Here is a 19,210-nt window from a genome sequence, read left to right on the forward strand (position 1 = left end):
TGAGAACCTGTCTCTAAATTTAAAAATATTTTTAAAAGGACTGGGGATGTGGCTCAGTGGTTTAGCGTCCCTGGGTTCAATCTCTGGTATATAAAAAAAATAAAATTTAAAAAATGATTCAAGCTTACCCATGTTGAAATGGAACCAGGATAGGTGTCCATTAACAGATGAATGAAGAAAGAAAATGTGGTATATATACATGATTGATTTTTATTCAGCTACAAAGAACAAAATTATGTAATTTGCAGGAAAATTAATGGAACGGCAAAGCATCATGTTTAGTAAAATAATCCAAATTCAGAAAATTAAGAGTTTTATGTTTTCTGTCATCTGTGGAAGCAAGAGAGGAAAAAAAGGAAAAAGGGGATCTCATGGAAATGGGGGAAGGGGATCAAGGAGAGGGAAGAGATAAGGGCAAATGGAGATATGGGGGGATGAAATTTATCAAATTATATTATGTACAAGTATGAATATGTCACAATGAATCCTATTATTATGTATAATTATGTACCAATAAGAAATGTTTTTAAAGGCTGGGGATGTAGCTCAGTGCTTGCCTAGCATGTGAGAGGCACTGGGTTTAATCTCCAAGACCACAAAAAAAAAAAAAAAAAAGTCCCAATCACAAGGCTGTAATCAGAGAAGTGAAAAGGAGATGGTAATTGTGAAAGTCTTAGTGCATGCCTCTAATCCCCTGACTCAGGAGGCTGAGGCAGGAGGATTGCAAGTTTGAGGCAAGTCTCAGCAATTTAGCAGGGTCCTTAGCAATTTAGCAAAATTGTCTCAAAATAAAAAGATAAAATGGGCTGTAAATGTGACTCAGTGGTTAAGCATCCCTGGATTCAATTACCAGGAAAAAAGAAAAGAAAAAAAGTCACATGTGGAAGTTTTTATAGTACTTAGGGACCAAATCTTCTATGATTTATGTTAACCTGTATGAGTTTTTCCTGAGAAACATTTCTTTCCAAATAATTTCAAACACAATTCTTACCATTCATATGTGTTCAGAATGGTGCAGATATTTAAGCATTTGCTCCATGAGGAAATATAGGAACACTTGTTTTATAGCAATATCTTATAGTAGCACACTTTAGGAAAATGTGTAATTTTTATTTAAATATTATTTCACCTCAAATCATACAGTTGAGCTTCTTTCTGCAGTTATTTATTTATTTATTTTTATGTGGTGCTGAGGATCGAACCCAGGGCCTTGCATGTGTGAGGCGAGCACTCTACCACAGAGCCATAACCCCAGCCCCATTCTGCAGCTTTTATGAATAAGAATTTGATCAGCTGTAAAATTGGCTCATTAAAATTGCTTTATCACTATTTTTTTCTATGGTGCTTGGGGTCAAACCCAGGGTCTTATGCATGCTAGGTTAAGTGGTCTACCAGTCCACTTCTGGGGTGGAATGGTGTGAGGTTTTACTAAGCCTGAGTCCTTAAAAGTCTGAGACATGCCTTTTCCTATCACAGGTCAATCCAGCTGTATAATAGGTGGGAAACAGGTAGAGGGATTATAATTGTTCTGATTGGAGTGCGGCCATGACAACCAGCCAGTTAATCATTCAGTCATAAAATAATGGTTATTTGTCATTTCATTGCTTTTTATGAGACATGGCAATAATGGCTTGTGCCAGATAACTCTGAGAATGTAATTAAATTCTAGAATTATTATTCTAAATCTACTTGTGATAGGAGAAGCAAAAGTTTAGTTTTCTTTAGAAGTAATCCATTAAATGTTTGCTTGAAAGAAAAATTTTTAGTCCTATAAAGTTTCATTTATCAAAACAACCACAGAATTCCCAAATGGTTTTTCCTAAAAAGTAGTTAAGGATTTAAAAAATGTCCCACTCCTTCAGGAACAAGACCAGGATGTCCACTTTCACCACTCTTATTCAATATAGTATTGGAAGTCTTGGCCACAGCAATAAGAAAAGAGAAAGAATGGGTTTCCAAGCCAGACACTGTGGTGCACGCCTGTAATCCCAGTGGCTCAGGAGGCTGAGACAGGAGGATCATGAGTTCAAAGCCAGCCTCAGCAACTGGTGAGATGTTAAGCCACTCAATGAGACCCTGTCTCTAATTAAAATATAAAATAGGGCTGGGATGTGGCTCAGTGGTTGAATGCCCCCAAGTTCAATTCCTACCACAAAACAAAACAAAACAAAACAAAGGAACAAACAAAAAAAAAATGGGTCTCCAAAGAGGAAACAAAGAGTCAAAGTATCCCTGTTTACAGAGGACATAATGTTATTTCTAGAAAAACCTAACTACTCCATCAAAAAACTGTTGTAACTGATAAATAAATTCACTAAGATCACAGTATATAGAATCAACATACAAAAATAAATACCTTCTTAGTCAGATGTGGTGGCACATGCCTGTAATCAGAAACTTAGGAGGCTGAGGCAGGAGGATCACAAGTTTGAGGCCAACCTCAGCAACTTAGTGAGACTCACAACAGCTTTGTGAGACCCCATCTCAAAAAATTGAAAGGACTAGGGATATAGCTTAGTGGTAAAATGTGCTGGGTTCAATCCCCAGTATAAATAAATAAATAAATAAATAAATACCCCCCTCCTTTATACTCCCAAACCAAATTACTGACAATGGTTTCTAATAACTATGAAAAATACATAGAATAAACTTAACCACAGAAATAAATGATCTCTACAATGAAAATTACAAAACTCTAATGGAAGAGAACACAGAAATAAATGGGTAGACACCCTTTGTGCATGGATTGGAAGAACTAATAATGTTAAAATGCCCATACTACTCAGAACAATCTATTATAGATTCAATGTAATTCCTATCAAAATACCAATGATATTCTTTAAATAACAAGGGAAAAAAATCACAAAATTCATCTGGAACCACAAAACACCTCAAATAACCAATGCAATCCTGAACAAGAACATAGCTGTATCTAACTTGAAAACATATTGCAAAGCTGTAGTATCAGAGAACTGGCATAAAAACGTACACATGAACAACTGGAACAGAATGGATAATTCAGAAGTAAGTTCATGTATTTACAGCCAACTGATTTTCATTATCTATACCATATATGTGTTTATATTCATACACAAATACACATTTACACATATACACACAAATACACACACATACATATACATGTATGGGAAAGGAAAGCCTCTTTAATAAGTGGTGCTGGAAAAACTAGGTATCCATATGCAGTAGGAAGGAACTAGATCCCTATCTTTCTTCATGTACAAAAATTAACTCAGAGTGGATCAATGACTTACCTATAACACTTTGAAACTTTGAACTCACTATAAAAAAATGTAGGGGAAATGCTTTAGGACATTGGTGTGGGCAAAGATTTTTTAGGTATGAGCTCTAAAGCTCAGGTAACACAAGCAAAAAATGGGATCATATCAGACCAAAAACTTCTGTACAGCAAAGGACACAATCAACACAGTGAAGAGACAACCTGCAAAATCAGAGAAAATATTTGCAAACTATTCATCTGACAAAGGGTTAATTTCCAGAATACATGAGGAACTCAATTCAATAGCACAAAACTGAATAATCTGGTTTTAAAAAGTAAAATGGGGCTGGGGGGTGTAGCTCAGTGGTAGAGCGCATGGTTGACGTGCTTGAGGTTTAATCCATAGCATAAAGCAAGTAAACAAATAACAAAAACAGAAGGGAGAATGGCCTGGATAGACACGTCTAAATAGACGTTTCTCAAACGAGGTTAAATGAACCAAAAATGATATGCATAACATTAGTAATCATTAGGGAAATACAAATCAAAATCACAATTAGATATTATCTCACCCCAGTTAAAATGGCTATTATGAAAAACACAAAAAATAATAAAATACTGTGTGCTACAATTTGGATATGTAATGTTCCTCAAGGACCCATGTGTTAGGGCATTGGTCACTGGCCTGTGGCACTGTTGGGTGGTGGAGAGACTTTGGGGAGGTGGGGCCCAGTGGAAGGAAGCTGGGTCATTGGGGGTGTGCTCTTGAAGGGTACACTGGGACCCTGAGCCCCCCTTCTCACTGACCACTATGAGGTGAACCAGCTTCCTCAGCCATGAATGTACTATGATTCCACAGGCCCAAAGTGACAGGGCCAACTAACCGTGGACTGAAACTTCTAAAGCATGAGCCAAAATAAACCTTTCCTTCTTTTAAGCTGTTTATCTCAGGTATTTGTCACAGAGACAGAAAGTTGACTAACACAGATGGCAAGGAGGCTGAGAAAGGGGAACGTTTGCTGATGGTGGGAATGTAAATAAGTACAGTTGTTATAGAAAACAGTGAAGTTTTCTTTAAAAACTAGAAATAGAAGTTCCATATGATCCTGCAATCTCATCACTAGGTATATATCAGCTGCAGGCATTGGTCAGTAAAATCAGGATGTCAAATAGACATCTTCACTAGGTTGTCTCCTGCAGCACTTTGCACAATAGCAAAGACATGGAACTAACCCAAGTGTCCATTGATGGATGAATGAATAAAGAAAATGTGGATTATATACATACTAGAATATTATTCAACCATTTAAAAAAGTATGAAGTTCTGTCATTTGCAGTAACATGAATGGAACTGGAGGATATTAAGTTAAATGAAATAATCCAAGCACAAAAAGATGATACTACATTTCTCACTAATATGTAGAAGCTGAAGTTGGAGATATATATATATATACATATACATATATATAATTTTTTTTTTTGGTAGCAGGGATTGAACTCAGGGGCACTTAACCGCTGAGCCACATCCCCAGACCTTCCTTATATTTTATATTGAGACAGGGTCTTACTGGGTTGCTTAGAGCCTCACTAAATTGCTTAGCCTGGCTTTGAACTCACTATCCTTCTGCCTCAGCCTCCTGAGCTGCTGAGATTATAGGCGTCTGCTACCACGCCCGGCTCACACAGGTGGAGAAGAGAATGGTGGTTACCAGATCCTTGAATGGGTGTGGGGGAGGAAGGAATGAAAAGAGAATGCTCAATGGGTATAGGGCTGAGTTGCATAGAAGGAGTAAATTCAATTATTCTCTGTCACAGTAGCAAAACTAGGGTTGATGACAATTGGATATTTTAAAATATCTGATAGAAAGGAATTTGAATGTTCCTAACACAAAGAAATGAGATATGTATGAGGTGATAGATATGCCAGTTACCCTGATCTGATCATTACACATTATATTCATGTATTGAAATGTCAACAGTACCCTATAAATATGTACAACTACTATGTGTCAATTTAAAAATATGTCAATAAATAAAGTGATAATAACCCTTCTCTAAAATGTTCCGCTCTTATCTGTGCATAGACTTGAATGTATCCCCAGTTGAGAGGCTCTAGAGCATTTCAGTAATTCACAGTGTACCCCAAATCAGAGCCCAAGGAATGCTGGGAAGAACTGAGCAGGACACAACCATATGGTGACCCCATCCTCATCTCTAAATATATGTGCTTCCAGCTCCCAGAATGCATTTGACAAACCCAAGGTCTCAAATGGGATGGGAGAGGAGGGTAAAAACTAGGAGGTGTGTACAATATGGCTAAGAAAATATATCAGAATAGATTCTTGTTCTTCAGGGAGCACTGAGAAGCTAACGAGTAGAATTCCTTGCTAAGCCACTTCTCTGGAGTTGCTGTTGACAAATTAGAGACACCAGGCAATCACATGCTTCCTCCCTTCTGGTTCTGAATCAGTTGAGAAATAGGTACATCAGTCCAGTGGAAATCAAAATACTTCCTTACTAATGGGAAAGCTGGCAAGGAGAACATAGCTTTCACCTCTGATCCTGGGGGGGACTATTGCTGAAAGCTGGGTCCTTGTGCCTGATGACAATCCAATAATGAGGACACAGTTTTGAGAAAAAGGAAAAAGATGGTTTATTGCTTTGTTAGAAAAGGAGAAACACAGGGGACTCCTGTCCTAAAGGCTGTGATTCTGCCCATCATGGGGAACAGGGTTTTTAAAAAATAGGTGATTTAGAGAAAATGAGATTAGGAAGGAGAAATTGGGAAGGAGATCAGGGAAGAGAAGGTTAGGGAAAAGAAGATCAGAGAGGAGAAGATCAGGTAGAAGAAGTTTGGGAAAAAAGAAGAAAACACATAAGTTCAAAGCCACAAGGAAACAGTCAAAGCATCAAGTGAACCCCTGTTACAGGACCTTCTACCAAATAGACTTCCATTCTGTGGCAGAGAGAGCTGCTCTTCAGAGCACACTTTACCCACCTCTGTTGAGAAGGGGGTCTTCACCCTTATTCTCTATCAGACAGGGAGATTCAGAGGGGGACACTGCCCTTCAGAAGTAGGGCCTGAGCCTTCAGCAAGCTCCCCTAATGCATGGGAACAAAATCAGAGGACAGTGTGCAGGCAGGTCTCAGCCAGAGAGAGTGAACAGATGACCTTTACCCTCATCTGCCTGGTCATATGGGTCACTCCTTCCCATATGCAGGGCTGGGAGCAGCTTTCTCACTTCTCTGAAAGGACAAAGTGTGGGTAGAAGTTACTATTTTAGGGGCCAATGATGGAACAGGATAAGAAGGAAAGACATGTTCCTGAAAGACATGTTCCTTAGCTGGCATGTAACTCAGCCTTATCCTCTCAGAAGAACATTCCAGAACAGGTGGGTCTGAGACATTAGATTTCTAAATGAGCTCAAGTTTTAATCAGGGTAGAGCTGGCTCACATCCACTCCCTGTTGCTTATGGGTGGATAAATGTGGGGAGGCAGATGTAATTTGCAGTCTGAACTTTTGCAACTGAAACTCTGAGATCAATCCTGGAAAGGAGCCAAGGATTTGCTCCCAAGAACCCCGCAGGACTTGTGTGGAGAGAAGAAAGCAGTTTATTTTTTACTTTAAACTGTTCTGAGGAATGAGAGGTGTGTCACTCTTCTGAGGCTGTCAATCAGAAGGAGAAAAAGCCTGAGGCTGAGTGGGGGTGTCTAGAGCGTGTTGGAGGGCCAGGTTGAGTTTCAGCAAAAGTGTGAAAATCGGGTTTATTTCTGATACCTTCGGTCTTCCCTTCCTTTCACAAAAGTCCTCCTTCATGATTCCTTCATCTTCCAGGTGACCTTCCCTCCACCTAAACAAAAACAGGCATTCCTTCATTCCTTCATTCCTTCAAGTGCACCTCACAGGTAAATGATAGGAGAAAAATTAATTAATTAAAGTAATTAACAATGAAATGTGAGTCTTAGGTCTCATTAGCCACCTTGAATGCATTCGTATTTTAAAAGAACAGTGCGTTTACATGAACAAATATCTCATCAGTATAAATTTCAGGCAGAATTCTGAAGCTATTTGTCTGGGAATTGGAGACAGAATTGTTCTCAACGTGGAGCAGACAATACAGGCTTCTGTGGAATAGAGAATGAGTAAGGACCAGGCACAGAATCAGCAGAGGTCAAGAAGGATGAAGACAAAGAAATGATCATTGATTGGTACAGAATGAGGTCATTGGTAACTTAAAGAAACTGGGGAGAAGTAGTGATGATGCACGATTATGCTGTGTGAATTCAACCCCCATTAGTTTGGGGGTACTTATTATCTGCCAAGTCCTGGGCTGGATGTAACAAAGCCTGAGGAAGAGAATACACTCAGTAGAAAGAATGGGGCATTGCTGGGAAGGGGAGTAGAACAGAACCTTTTAATATTCTGGACATTTAACTGGTGAGTAGACTTCCCTTTTTCTAAGGGAAGTCTGAGTCTTAAACAAATGTCAACTTCTCCTTTGCTGCAGAGCTCAGGAGCATGCTCCCCCTCCTGCTGAGGTCTGCCCTGGGCCAGTCTTCTTACCCGTCCAAATGTATATTCTGTTCCTCCCCCAGGCCATCCTTCAGTTCAGCCAAGTTGGTTCCCCAGGGGTGCCTCCTGTTCTTTATTTCTTCTCTCTGCCTCTGCTCTTACCTCCCAAACCAGGGCTTTTTCTGATCCTTCTGAACCCTGCACATCCTTCAAAGCTGGCTCAAGTACTCAGATACATCCTTCTCTAGGCTCCCCTGAGTACCAGGATCTCTCCTCTCTCTGAACTCTACGTATACTATTAATAATCATAAGAACAACAATTATAGCAATAATAATAAATACTTTACATTGGAATATTACTAAAGTTTTAAAAGTGACCCTACATACTTGGTTACATTTGTGCAACACAGGATTATTCAAAAGATAATAAGGGATTAATATTATTCTTGTCTTTAAAAACAACAACAACAACAAGGAAACTGAGGTCCAGAAAGAATAAATGCTTTTCTCAAGGCCCGTGTTCTAGGAGGCATTGTGTCTACCATTTTGGTCCCTCTGATTTAAGTTATAGTTTATGATTAAATGTGCCTGACAGAAGCTGGGTATTGTGGCACATACCTGTAATTCCAGCTACTCGGGAGGCTGAGATGGGAGGATTCGGAGTTCAAGGCCAGACTGGGCAACATAGCAAGACCTCCTTTCAAATAAATAAATGAGTGTTATTTTACAGTGTTTTCAGATATTTTTTCCTGTTGCTAGTCTTAGTTCTCTAGTGAGATTATACACAAGGAAAATCTCTTTTTTTATGTTTTTCCTTAGCACCCAGAATTATATTAATTGGAGTATAGAAAATGCTGCTGTGAAACCGGACAAGGTATATCTGCAATCCCAGCGACTAGGGAGGCTGAGACAGGAGGATTGCAAGTTTCAGGCCAGCCTCAGCAATTGCTCTAAGCAACTTAGCAGGACCCTGTCTCAAAATAAAAAAAAATAGTGCTGAGTGTGTTGCTCAGTGGTTAAGCACCTGGGTTCAATTGACAGTACCAAATAATAATTTATAAAAATAAAATTAAATGCTGCAGTGACAATGTGGAGAGCTGCAGATTTAAGCTCCTGAGCACTGTATGGGTATGGACACTCAAGTTTGCTGGGAGATAGTAGGGTCCTATGAGTCCTTTTGACTCTGTTTCCTGTAGCACATGTGGGTTGAGGAGGAGCTCTGTGAGATGGTGACATTGCTAATCTAAAAGGCTGTCAATGATGGTATGAAAATGGGAAGGAAAGAAACATATTTCTTTAAGGCCCCATGATAAGTTTGATCTGGATGTATGAACTCTAACCCTTTGAACCATCTGATGTGAAATTTCTGCCTCTCTCTCCTATCAATAGTGGCCTTTTGACCTATACCTGGTCCAGTAGGAATAAGGGGAAGCACAAACTTCTGTGATTGTCACCGCAATAATGCTGGAAAAGAGCTGGGAAGGTCGGCCATTGTGCTAGTGACTTGTCCCCTTGAAGGGGAAACTAGGGAGGCATGAGATAGCCCCTTTCTCTTCTGGGGCTTTGGGAAGGAAAGATGGTCTATGGGTCACCAACCTGGCTCTGTGGTTGAGGCTGGAAGAGAGGAAAGAATGGGGCTCTGCACATGCTCCCAACCAGACTTCTTTGAAGGTGGGGCTACTGAAGATCATTGCGGTGACAGGGTAAGAACAGTTTGGGATGCAGTTCAGAAACAGGCTGACCACATTTCCCAGGAATGAAGAGGCTTGTTGCTTATGTAAATTTGTCCTCCAATTAGGATATTCAATCTCAAAGTATAATGACATCATGATGATCTGCTTACATTTACATTGATGAACACCATGGGGCATTATAGTTTCAATACTCGAAGTAAATCCTATCAAGTGTTGATCATTGTGTAAAAGAGTAATTTGAACCAGCATTCAAATTTGAGCATGTAAGCATGCCAGCAAGATTACTGATACAGAAAATACCAATGTATGCCTCCCAATTTCTGAATCACTCTTGTGGATAATTTTTAATAAACATGCAACAACTACTTCACTTCTAAATAATGACATCAAATGTTCCAGAGAACTTGACCTTCTCCAGAGGGAAATCAATCAAACTATGAAAATATAACAAACATCCTGAAACAAACATAATAGCAAGGGAAATAAAAATAATATGTATTTTGACAAGAATTATTTCCTCTTCCAGAATTTTTGCTTTCAGATTTGTCAGACTAGCAATTCCTAGAATTGGCTGTGAAAAGAAAATGAAAGAAGTAGTTTAAAAAGTCTGAGTAAAAAATATTTAGAAGTCAACAATGCAAATATGGAAATGGTTTCCTATCTTCTTGAAGTTTATATGTATCCTTAGAATAAACCCTTATTCACTGAATAATAATAATAATAATAATTATTATTATTATTATTTTGCATATCACAACCTGGAGGAGGAACCTGACTGATACAGGCACTTACCATTCACCCTTCCCCATGTGTCATGGCCAAACCCTGATAAATTTGTCCCCAACCATCCTTTCTAACCCATCTCTTGACTGAAGGCCCTTAACCCTCTTACCAGGTGCCTGCAGGGCCTCCTAGCAAGACCTACTTCCAACACTCAGAAACATAATTTTCTAATTTGTTTAAAATTCATTCCAGTGAAGAATCTCCATGAGTTTTGGACTCATTTGTTTAAAAACTTTAAATCTACCCTCTTCTGAGTAGTATGCTATTACCACTGATTGAAATCAGAGAATATGAAAATTTCTTAGCTGAATTTCAACAAAAATGCTTGCATAATGGATATATAGGATTGAAAAATAATTATCATGATTTATAAGCATATTTATTCCTTTAGATCTGTTTTACTTTGGTGAGGTATCATTTATCAGCCATGACCAGCCACTAAAACACCTCAAAATATACTAGTCTTCTATAAGTCAAGATTTTCAAAATAATGAATCATAGCCCAATTTATCACTCACAACTAAACTACTAATATTGTCTTTTTTTTTTTTTTTTTGGTACTAAGGATTTAACCCAGTGGTGCTTAACCACGAGCCATATCCCCAACTCTTTTTAAAATTTTGAGACAGGGTCTCCTAAATTGCTGAGGCTGGTCTTGAACTTGTGATCCTCCTGTCTCAGCTTCCTGAGTAAATGAGATTACAGATATGTACCACCATGCCAAGGTTATTAGTATTGTTTTAAGGAAGGACAAATATTTTAAAATTGTTTTGGGACTGAGATGGTAGCTTGGTGAAAAAAAAAAATGCATGTTTAACATACATGAGTCCTTGGGTTCAATCCCCAGCAAACATAACAACAACAAAAATAATTAAAATAAATACTTTTAAGTATTTTATTTAAGATACTTATTTAAAATTATTTTGATTATACTTTATATTGCACATATTAGTAAGATAGTGCAAATATTGTAGATAGGGCCACAAACTCAAACCATTTCAATAAATGAGGTGATTCAAAAGATTGGCGGACCCTTGGCCTACAAGATAAATCATTAGATCTTTTCCAGCTATCTTCCTCTTGACTTTCCCCTCCAGCCATTCTCCACCACAACAACTCACTTCATTCTAGCTTGCCATTTCTGGAAGATCAATCTCCCTTCCTGGCTTCACTTCTATCAGGCAATCTCAGGTGACCTCCTCCCTCTTCCACCAATCTAAATGGTCATTTTATTCTTTTTACAAAAAAAAAAAATATGGTTTTTAATGTTTTATTTCTTGCCCTTAATAGTGATACAGGTACTAGGTTAAATTATGACTACATCTAACATTTTAATTCTTGGCCAGATGTGATGGTGCACACCTATAATCCCAGAAAGCTTGGGAAGCTGAGGCAGGAGGAGCACAAGTTCAAAGCCAGCCTCAGCAATTTAGCGAGGCCCTAAGCAATTTAGCAACACCCTGTCTCAAAATTTTTAAAATAAATAAATACATAAAAAGAGCTAGGTATGTAGCTCAGTGGGAAACTGTCCCTTGGTTCAATCCACAGTTAATAATAACAATGATAATAATAAAAAAAATAATTCTTTTCCGTAAAAAAATTTTAATTCTTTTCCGTTTTGTATTGGTCTACAAATTATATACTAACATTATAATTTTATATTGACAGTGTTTATTTAGACTTACATACATAGTAGCCAATGTGTGGACTCATTATTTCTTGTAGTACACCAGAACTTTTCCTTCCACAATCATTTTTCATTTTCCTGCAGTACATGGACAGTAGATGTTGCCGGGAGCCCTTTCATATCCCCTCAACACCATTTTCCAGCCTAGCTGGTCCTTCCACCTCTCCACACCTGTGACTCTGCCTGAGGGCTCTCCCTGGCTGCTCCAGTTACAGTCAGGAGCAGACAGAAGGTGTGAGGGGATAGGAATACCTCCTGGGAGCAACCTTCAATCAAGACCTGAAGGGAGATGTCCATAGTCTCTCTTTCCTTTAGGCAGGAAAATTCTGGGACATTTTCTTACTGGTCCCAGGCTTCCTCAGTTGGATTAAGCTCCAGTTGTTCTTATGGCGACCTTGCTTGACAGTGTGGCTTTTTTGGCTTCCTTTCCTTTCCTCTCTCATTTCTCTACTTGCCTGCAAGTATTTCCTGGGATCATTTCTCAAATAAGCTATGCACTGAAACTCAGAGTACACCTCAGAGGGAACTCAAACTAAGATCATTCAGAAGTTCCCTTCATATAGGTCTGTCGGTGGTAGATTCAATTTGTGTTTGTCTGAAATGCTTTCATTTTATTCTTGCTCTCGAGAAATAGTTTTGCTGGATATAAGTGATAGATTGTCAGCTGTTTTCTCTCAAACTTTGAAATTGTTATCCACTGTCAATTGTGGGGTTTTTTTGTTTTTGTTTTTTGGCAAGGGGCGATTCCTGGGGATTGAACCCAGGGGTGTTTTACCACTGTGCTATCTCTAGCCCCTTTTATGTTTTATTTTGAGACAGGGTCTCATCAAGTTACTGAGGGTCTTGCAAAATTGCCAAGGCTAGCCTCGAACAGGCCTCTACCTGCCTCAGGCTCCTAGTCTCTTTGATTACAGGCGGGCGCCACCACACCCGTATCAACTGTCAGTCTAGTTACTATTCTTTTGTAGGTGATCTGTCTTTTCTCCATGAGAAACGATCTTTCCTTTGTTTTTGTTGTTCTCCAGAATTCATTATGATAGAACTAGGTTTAGATATTTAAGAAATTTGTCTTGCTTTGTACAGATTATTCTTACTGGATCTATGGATTCTTACCTTTCACCATTCTGGAAAATTCTAAGCAGCAATCTCTTTATATATTGCCTCTTTTGCGTACTCTCTGATCTTAGTCTCTGAGACTTTAATTATATGTATGCCAAATATTTTCTGATGTTTAAACATTTGAAGATTTATGTTCCAATCAGCCAATTCCTGCTTCAACTATTTCTAATCTGTTTAATCTCTCAATTGAATTTTTGGAAAAAAATTTTAGTTCTTTTCTTATTTTAAAAGTTCTATAACAGACCCCGCATGGTGGCACATGCCTGTAACCCCAGGAGCTTGGGAGGAGAATCAATATGAAAAAATAAAAAGGGATGGGGATGTGGCTCAGTGGTATGCTCCTTATTTCAATCCTCAGTACAAAAAAAAAAAAAGTTGTATGCGGATCTATTTCTACTCAACTCCCTCATTTTTTATTGTCTCTTGGAACTGAGGATTGAACCTGGGATGCTTAAGCTGAGCCATATCCCTATTCCTTCTTATTTTTTGAGATGGGGTCTTGCTAAATTGCTTACAGCCTTGCTAAATTGTTGAGGCTGGCTTTGAACTTGTGATCCTACTTTCTCAGCTCCAGAGTTGAGGATTAGAGACATGCGTCACCATGTTCTGCTCAACTTTTATTTTCTTTATATGTTTCATATTTTACATTCTTTATCCAACAATTCTGATATTTAAAGTTTCAGGGGGGTCCTGTCATTTTGATAATGCTCACTCATGGTGATCTTTCCCCTAATTAATCTTTGGTTATGAATGTATACAGTAGCCACCCCACCTCCATTTTCACTTTCCATGGTTTCATTTACCTGTGGTCAACTGTGATCTGAAAATATTAATGAAAAATTCCAGAAATAAATAATTCCTCAGTTTTTATATTGGGCACCATTCTGAGTAGCCTGGAAGAAACTCCATCCCACTCTAGACATAAATCTTCCTTTGTCCTGTGTATCAACACTGTATTTGGTACCTGTCCTTTGTCACTTAGTAGTTACCCATTGTCACTTGGTTATCATATTAATCGGTTATGGTGTCACAGTGCTTACCTTCAAGTAACCCTTATTTTACTTAATAATGACCCCAAAGTGCAAGAGTAGTGATATTGGCAATTGGATATGCCAAAGAGAAGTATTTTCTTTAAGTGAAATGTTAGAGGACTCAGTGCCATCTATAGTTAGGAGGCATCCACTAGGGGTCTTGGAATATATTCCCCAAGGATAAGGAGAGACTAATCTATCTGATTTTAATCTGTAGGAACCCTCAGGACCTAAACTAACTAATTAACTAACTAGCTAATTCACTTCTTTCAGCAGAAATTCTCATTTGTGTCTGCACACAGGCTACACTCCCTACTTGACATTATTTGGCTCATTCCCAGGTCCTTGGCTTAAGCTGAAGTCTAAGACTCAGCATCTTCATTTTATTGCTGGCCAAGTTTTAGGTTCTGTTGTGGAATAAATTGTGTCCTCCCCCATATTCATATGTTGCATTCCCAACCTACATTATCTCAGAATGTAACCATATTAGAAGATAAGGACTTTAAAGAAATGATTAACTTAAAATGAAGCCCTTGGCCTGGGTTTGCGGCTCAGCGGTAGAGCACTTGCCTAGCATGTGTGAGACACTGGGTTTGATCCCTAGCACCACATAAAGAAAACTAAATAAACAAAATAATAGTATTGTGTCCATCTATAACTAAAAATAAGAATTAAAAAATGAAGCTCTTTAGGTGAGACCCTAGTGTCTGTCTTTCTTTCCTCCTTCCTTTCCTCTCTTTTTTCCTTTCCTGGATACTGGGGATTGAACCTAGGCACTCTCCACCACTGAGTTATATCACCAGCTGTTTTTATTTTTTGAGACAGGGTCTCACTAAATTGCCAAAGCAGATTTTGACTGGTGATCCTCCTGTTTCATCCTCCTGAGTCGCTGGAATTACCAGCCTGCACCACATGCCTGGCTGACCCTAATGTCTTATAGAGGATGAGGCACTAGGGAGGTGTGTGCACACACTGATCATTGGAGAGATAGCTAGAGGGCAATCTTCAGGCTGAGGAGAGAGGTCTCCAAAGATCCTAACCTCCTCAAGACCTTGATCTTGGACTTCCAGCTTCCAGAATCCTGAGAAAGTAAATTCCCTTTGTTTCAGTCACCCAGTTGTGGTATTTTGAGATGGCAGCCCTAACAGTCTAATACGGGCTCTCTAGGACAGTTTGTTGGGATTCTCCCTCAGAATAATTACAACTTTCCCATGCACCTTTTGTTCACTAGTTGGATTCAGTTCACATTTTTATCTTGGAGCCTGGGAAAATTCTCTTAATTCCTGCAAGCTCACTGATGCAAAGAAAACTATGTTTCATTGCAGGTCTGGTTGTTCCACTGGGGTATCTATTCAGAGCCTCTAATCTGCCATATTGCCAGAGGTGCCCTCACACTCTATTGCTTTCTGAAGGAGCAATTTTTAAAAAAAAATTATCTTTTAGTTTGTTCTTTTTATGTATACATTATAATAAAGTGTATTTTGACATAATAGATATATATATGGAATATAACTTATTTTAATTAGAATACCATTCTTGTAGTTGTACATGGTGTGGAGCTTCACTGGTCATGTATTCACATATGAACACAGGAAAATTATGTCTTTCCTTTTCCCATCCTCTCCCTTCCCTTCATTCTCCTTTCACTAATCCAGTGAACTTCTCTTCTTCCCCCGGTTCCCTTATTGTGGGTTAGTATTCATATATCAGAGAGAATATTTAGCCTTTGTTTTTTTGGGATTGGCATTTTTCACTTAGCATGATAGTCTGCAGTTTCATCCTATCAACAGCAAATGCCATAATTTCATTTTTTCTTTGTGGCACACAATGGAATATTACTCAGCCATAAAGGAACAATTTCAATCTTCATTCTTCTATGATATCTTCCCAAGTAATCTTCTTCCATAGGAATCCTTCCCTTCTTAAACTCTTAGCTATATCTTCTAAAAAAGGTTAGGTCTTAGGCCTAGTTCTCTTAGGCAGCTCATAAGGCAATCCTAGCCACAGTATGCATTGATTTCATGTTCAATAATCAGAAATCTGTTAGCAGTCAATATTATATTAAACAGACTGCATGAACCATAAGATTGATTACAGTTATCAAATGGTCTAAAAATGTTTTAACAATTAAATGATCACCTCTATGGCCTGATTCACAGAGAAAAATCTTTGGTTTATTGGTCAGAAAAAAACCCTGAAGGAAATGGAAATTGAAGTAGATCATATGGGTAATCCTAATTTATTTAACAAATTCTGATCTTTCTGAAAAACAACCCGAATAGTAGAAACTAAATGTATCTTGTACTGCCCCAGGTCAGAAAGGAAAACACAGTCACATGTTATGACTCACATATTCTATTTGGCAATGATTTCCAGATTCTTCTTCCAGTTAAGAAGCCAGGCAGAAGGACCAAGATTGTGAAGTCTGTGTGGCAATATGTATTAGACCATAGCTACATAAAGTTACTTAGAGTGTGGAGACTTGGTAAATGAATTTCAATTTTAAAAATTACTGAGATCTCAGGGTTCTGCAAGTAATTGTATCATTTCATATGGCTGAACAAAACAGAAAGGAATGAAGGGAAAGATATAGCTACGTAGACACAACAATTTAAAATTTTATTTTTAGCTGGACGTGGTGGTATACATCTGTAATCCTAGTGGCTCGGGAGGCTGAAGCAGGAGGATGCCAAGTTCAAAGCCAGCCTCAGCAACTTAAGGATGCCCTTATCAACTTAGTGAGACCCTGTATCAAAATAAAACAACAACAACCAAAACAAACAAACAAACAAAAATTGAAAAAGGACTGAGGATATGACTCAGTTGTTAAGGATCCCTGGATTCAATCCCAGTTACCAAAAACAAACAAACAAACAAACAAACAAATAAATAAAATTTCATTAAAAAAAAAACTCCCAACAGATAAAACTCAATCAGGAAGAAGGATGAGTAGTTAGGAAGCTGAAGGGTGGAAAGATGGGATGGGAATGTAAAATAGATTCCATAGTTGAAAGGAACCGGCTACCAAGTTTACCTATTCAGGTGACTCAGATATCTAGAAGCAACCTTCTTCCTTCCAGTCTTGTGGGGCTTCCTAAAGGGGTTCCAAACATGCATTTGGAATCTGAAACAAGGTAGGCAGCTTTAAACTACACATAATCCAGTTCTTCCCTCACAACTGGTAAAATTCTAAGTCCACAATACAGGATATAGTTCCTAGTTTACCCTGATCCAAGAGACTGCAAGAACTTCAAGTTTATTCTTAGGCCAGTGTGAACCCCCAAAACCTAGACTGAATTTGATTTAGACTCTTGAATGAGCTCCATTTTCCAAAAGACCATGGAATTAAAGGGTCACTTACAGCCTTGTAATCAGGACTATGGTAGTCTCTACAGATTTATCTTCCTGTTGTGCTGCTTTCTTGAAACAAACTCATTACCTGCTCAAGGTTAGCCTTTTCTCTTCAGAGAAGAGACAATTATCCCAAAATGATTACAAACTAAAGTTACTTGTAACCCCAGCACTTACTCTACTGGAGGCCTGTGAGGACACACATTTACTTATTATTCCTCTTTCACTAAAAAAAGATCTGTAAATCCTGTTGATCACTGTGGTGCACACCTGTCGTTCCAGCTACTTGGGAGGTGGAGGTAGGATGATTTCTTGAACCCAGGAGTTTAGGGCCAGACTGGGAAACATAGCAAGACCTTGCCTCAAAAATAAAATAAAATGTCTATAAATCAGTATTCCTTCACTCTTTCTTCTGTGAGGAAAAAAATTACCCTCCTGCAATTTTCAAAGACCTTTTCTGTGCAGCACATATGTTTCAATTTCCATCCTCATCTCATGGGCAACATGATCAATTTCCTGTTGATTTTATTTCTCTCATGCATGTGCCATTAGATACTATGACTAATGCATGCCACCTTCAGAGAGGATCTAAATAACCTACTTGTAATTCTAGTTCTTTTGTAATAGACTCACATCTGGTTTCTCTTCCTGGTCTAGTTAAGGCAGGTGATGCATGGTTGATTTTTCTATCCTCTTCCCCATGGACACAAGGGTGAGGCTAGCTACCCATCTCTGCACTGCACTTCTGAGTTAGAAATAAAGGAAAGATAATTTCCAAAGGGCTTCTGGGAAGCCTAATAAATAGCTTTTGTTTATTACAGCTTTTATGGTCCAAATTCTCCGAGGTGCATATAACCAGCACACTGAGGTAGAACAAACGAGTCTGTGTCATATCTCAGCTTTCTTATCTCATAGCACACCCCAGAGAATACCTGAAACCCCCAGGTAAGTCAACACCAAGGTTAAAAATACCTCTCTTGCTGACTGGGGAAAAAACAGGACTGTACCTTGTAGAGGGATGGTAAAGGCCACAGCCACACCTGCTGGAAGCTGTTGCTGGACAGCCATCCATATATAGGTGTAGCCCACCATATACTTCCTCCAGAGCACTGTGGGGACAAACTGGGAAAGACTTTCTTCTGAGTAAAATACTTTCCCACCCTGATAACTGGCCACCTGAATCTCTTATCACAGCTGTCTAGCTGAAGTCATGTTAAAAATGCAAATTCTTCCAAGAATGGCAACATTATCTATCAATATATTTTTTAAAAACTTGAGATTATTTAAAAAGTCATAAGTGTGCTGGGTGCAGAGGTGCATATCTGAAATCCCAGCAACTCACGAGGCTGAGGCAGGAGGGTCAGAAGTTCATTGCCAGCCTTAGCTGCTTAGTTGCTTAGTGAGGCCCCTAAGCAACTTAGTGAGACCCTGTTTCAAAATAAAAAATAAAAAGGCCTAGGGATGTGGCTCAGTGCTACAGCACCCCTGGGTTCAATCCCCAATACTGTCCCTGCCCCCCACCAAAAGTCATAATCACATGTGGTAAAAAAAAATCAAATAATATAAACGTTTATATAGTAAAATTTGTCTTCCTCCCAGTTCATACCCTCAGAACCCCAATTCCTCCCTCTCCACTGCCCACCAGAAATCATACTTAGCAGTCATTTGTAACCTCCCAGAAATGTCCTGAACATACTCAGGTATATGTATGACTATGACCCTTTGTAGATGCCCTCCCTTTTCTTAACCTAAGCATGACCGCACACTTGAGTTTCCTTGCTCCCTCTTCTTCC

This window comes from Marmota monax, unplaced genomic scaffold, assembly GCF_021218885.2.
Source record: "Marmota monax isolate L192 unplaced genomic scaffold, Marmota_monax_Labrador192_F-V1.1 WCK01_AAM20220418_F8-fsc00001, whole genome shotgun sequence".
NCBI classification, from domain to species: domain Eukaryota; kingdom Metazoa; phylum Chordata; class Mammalia; order Rodentia; family Sciuridae; genus Marmota; species Marmota monax.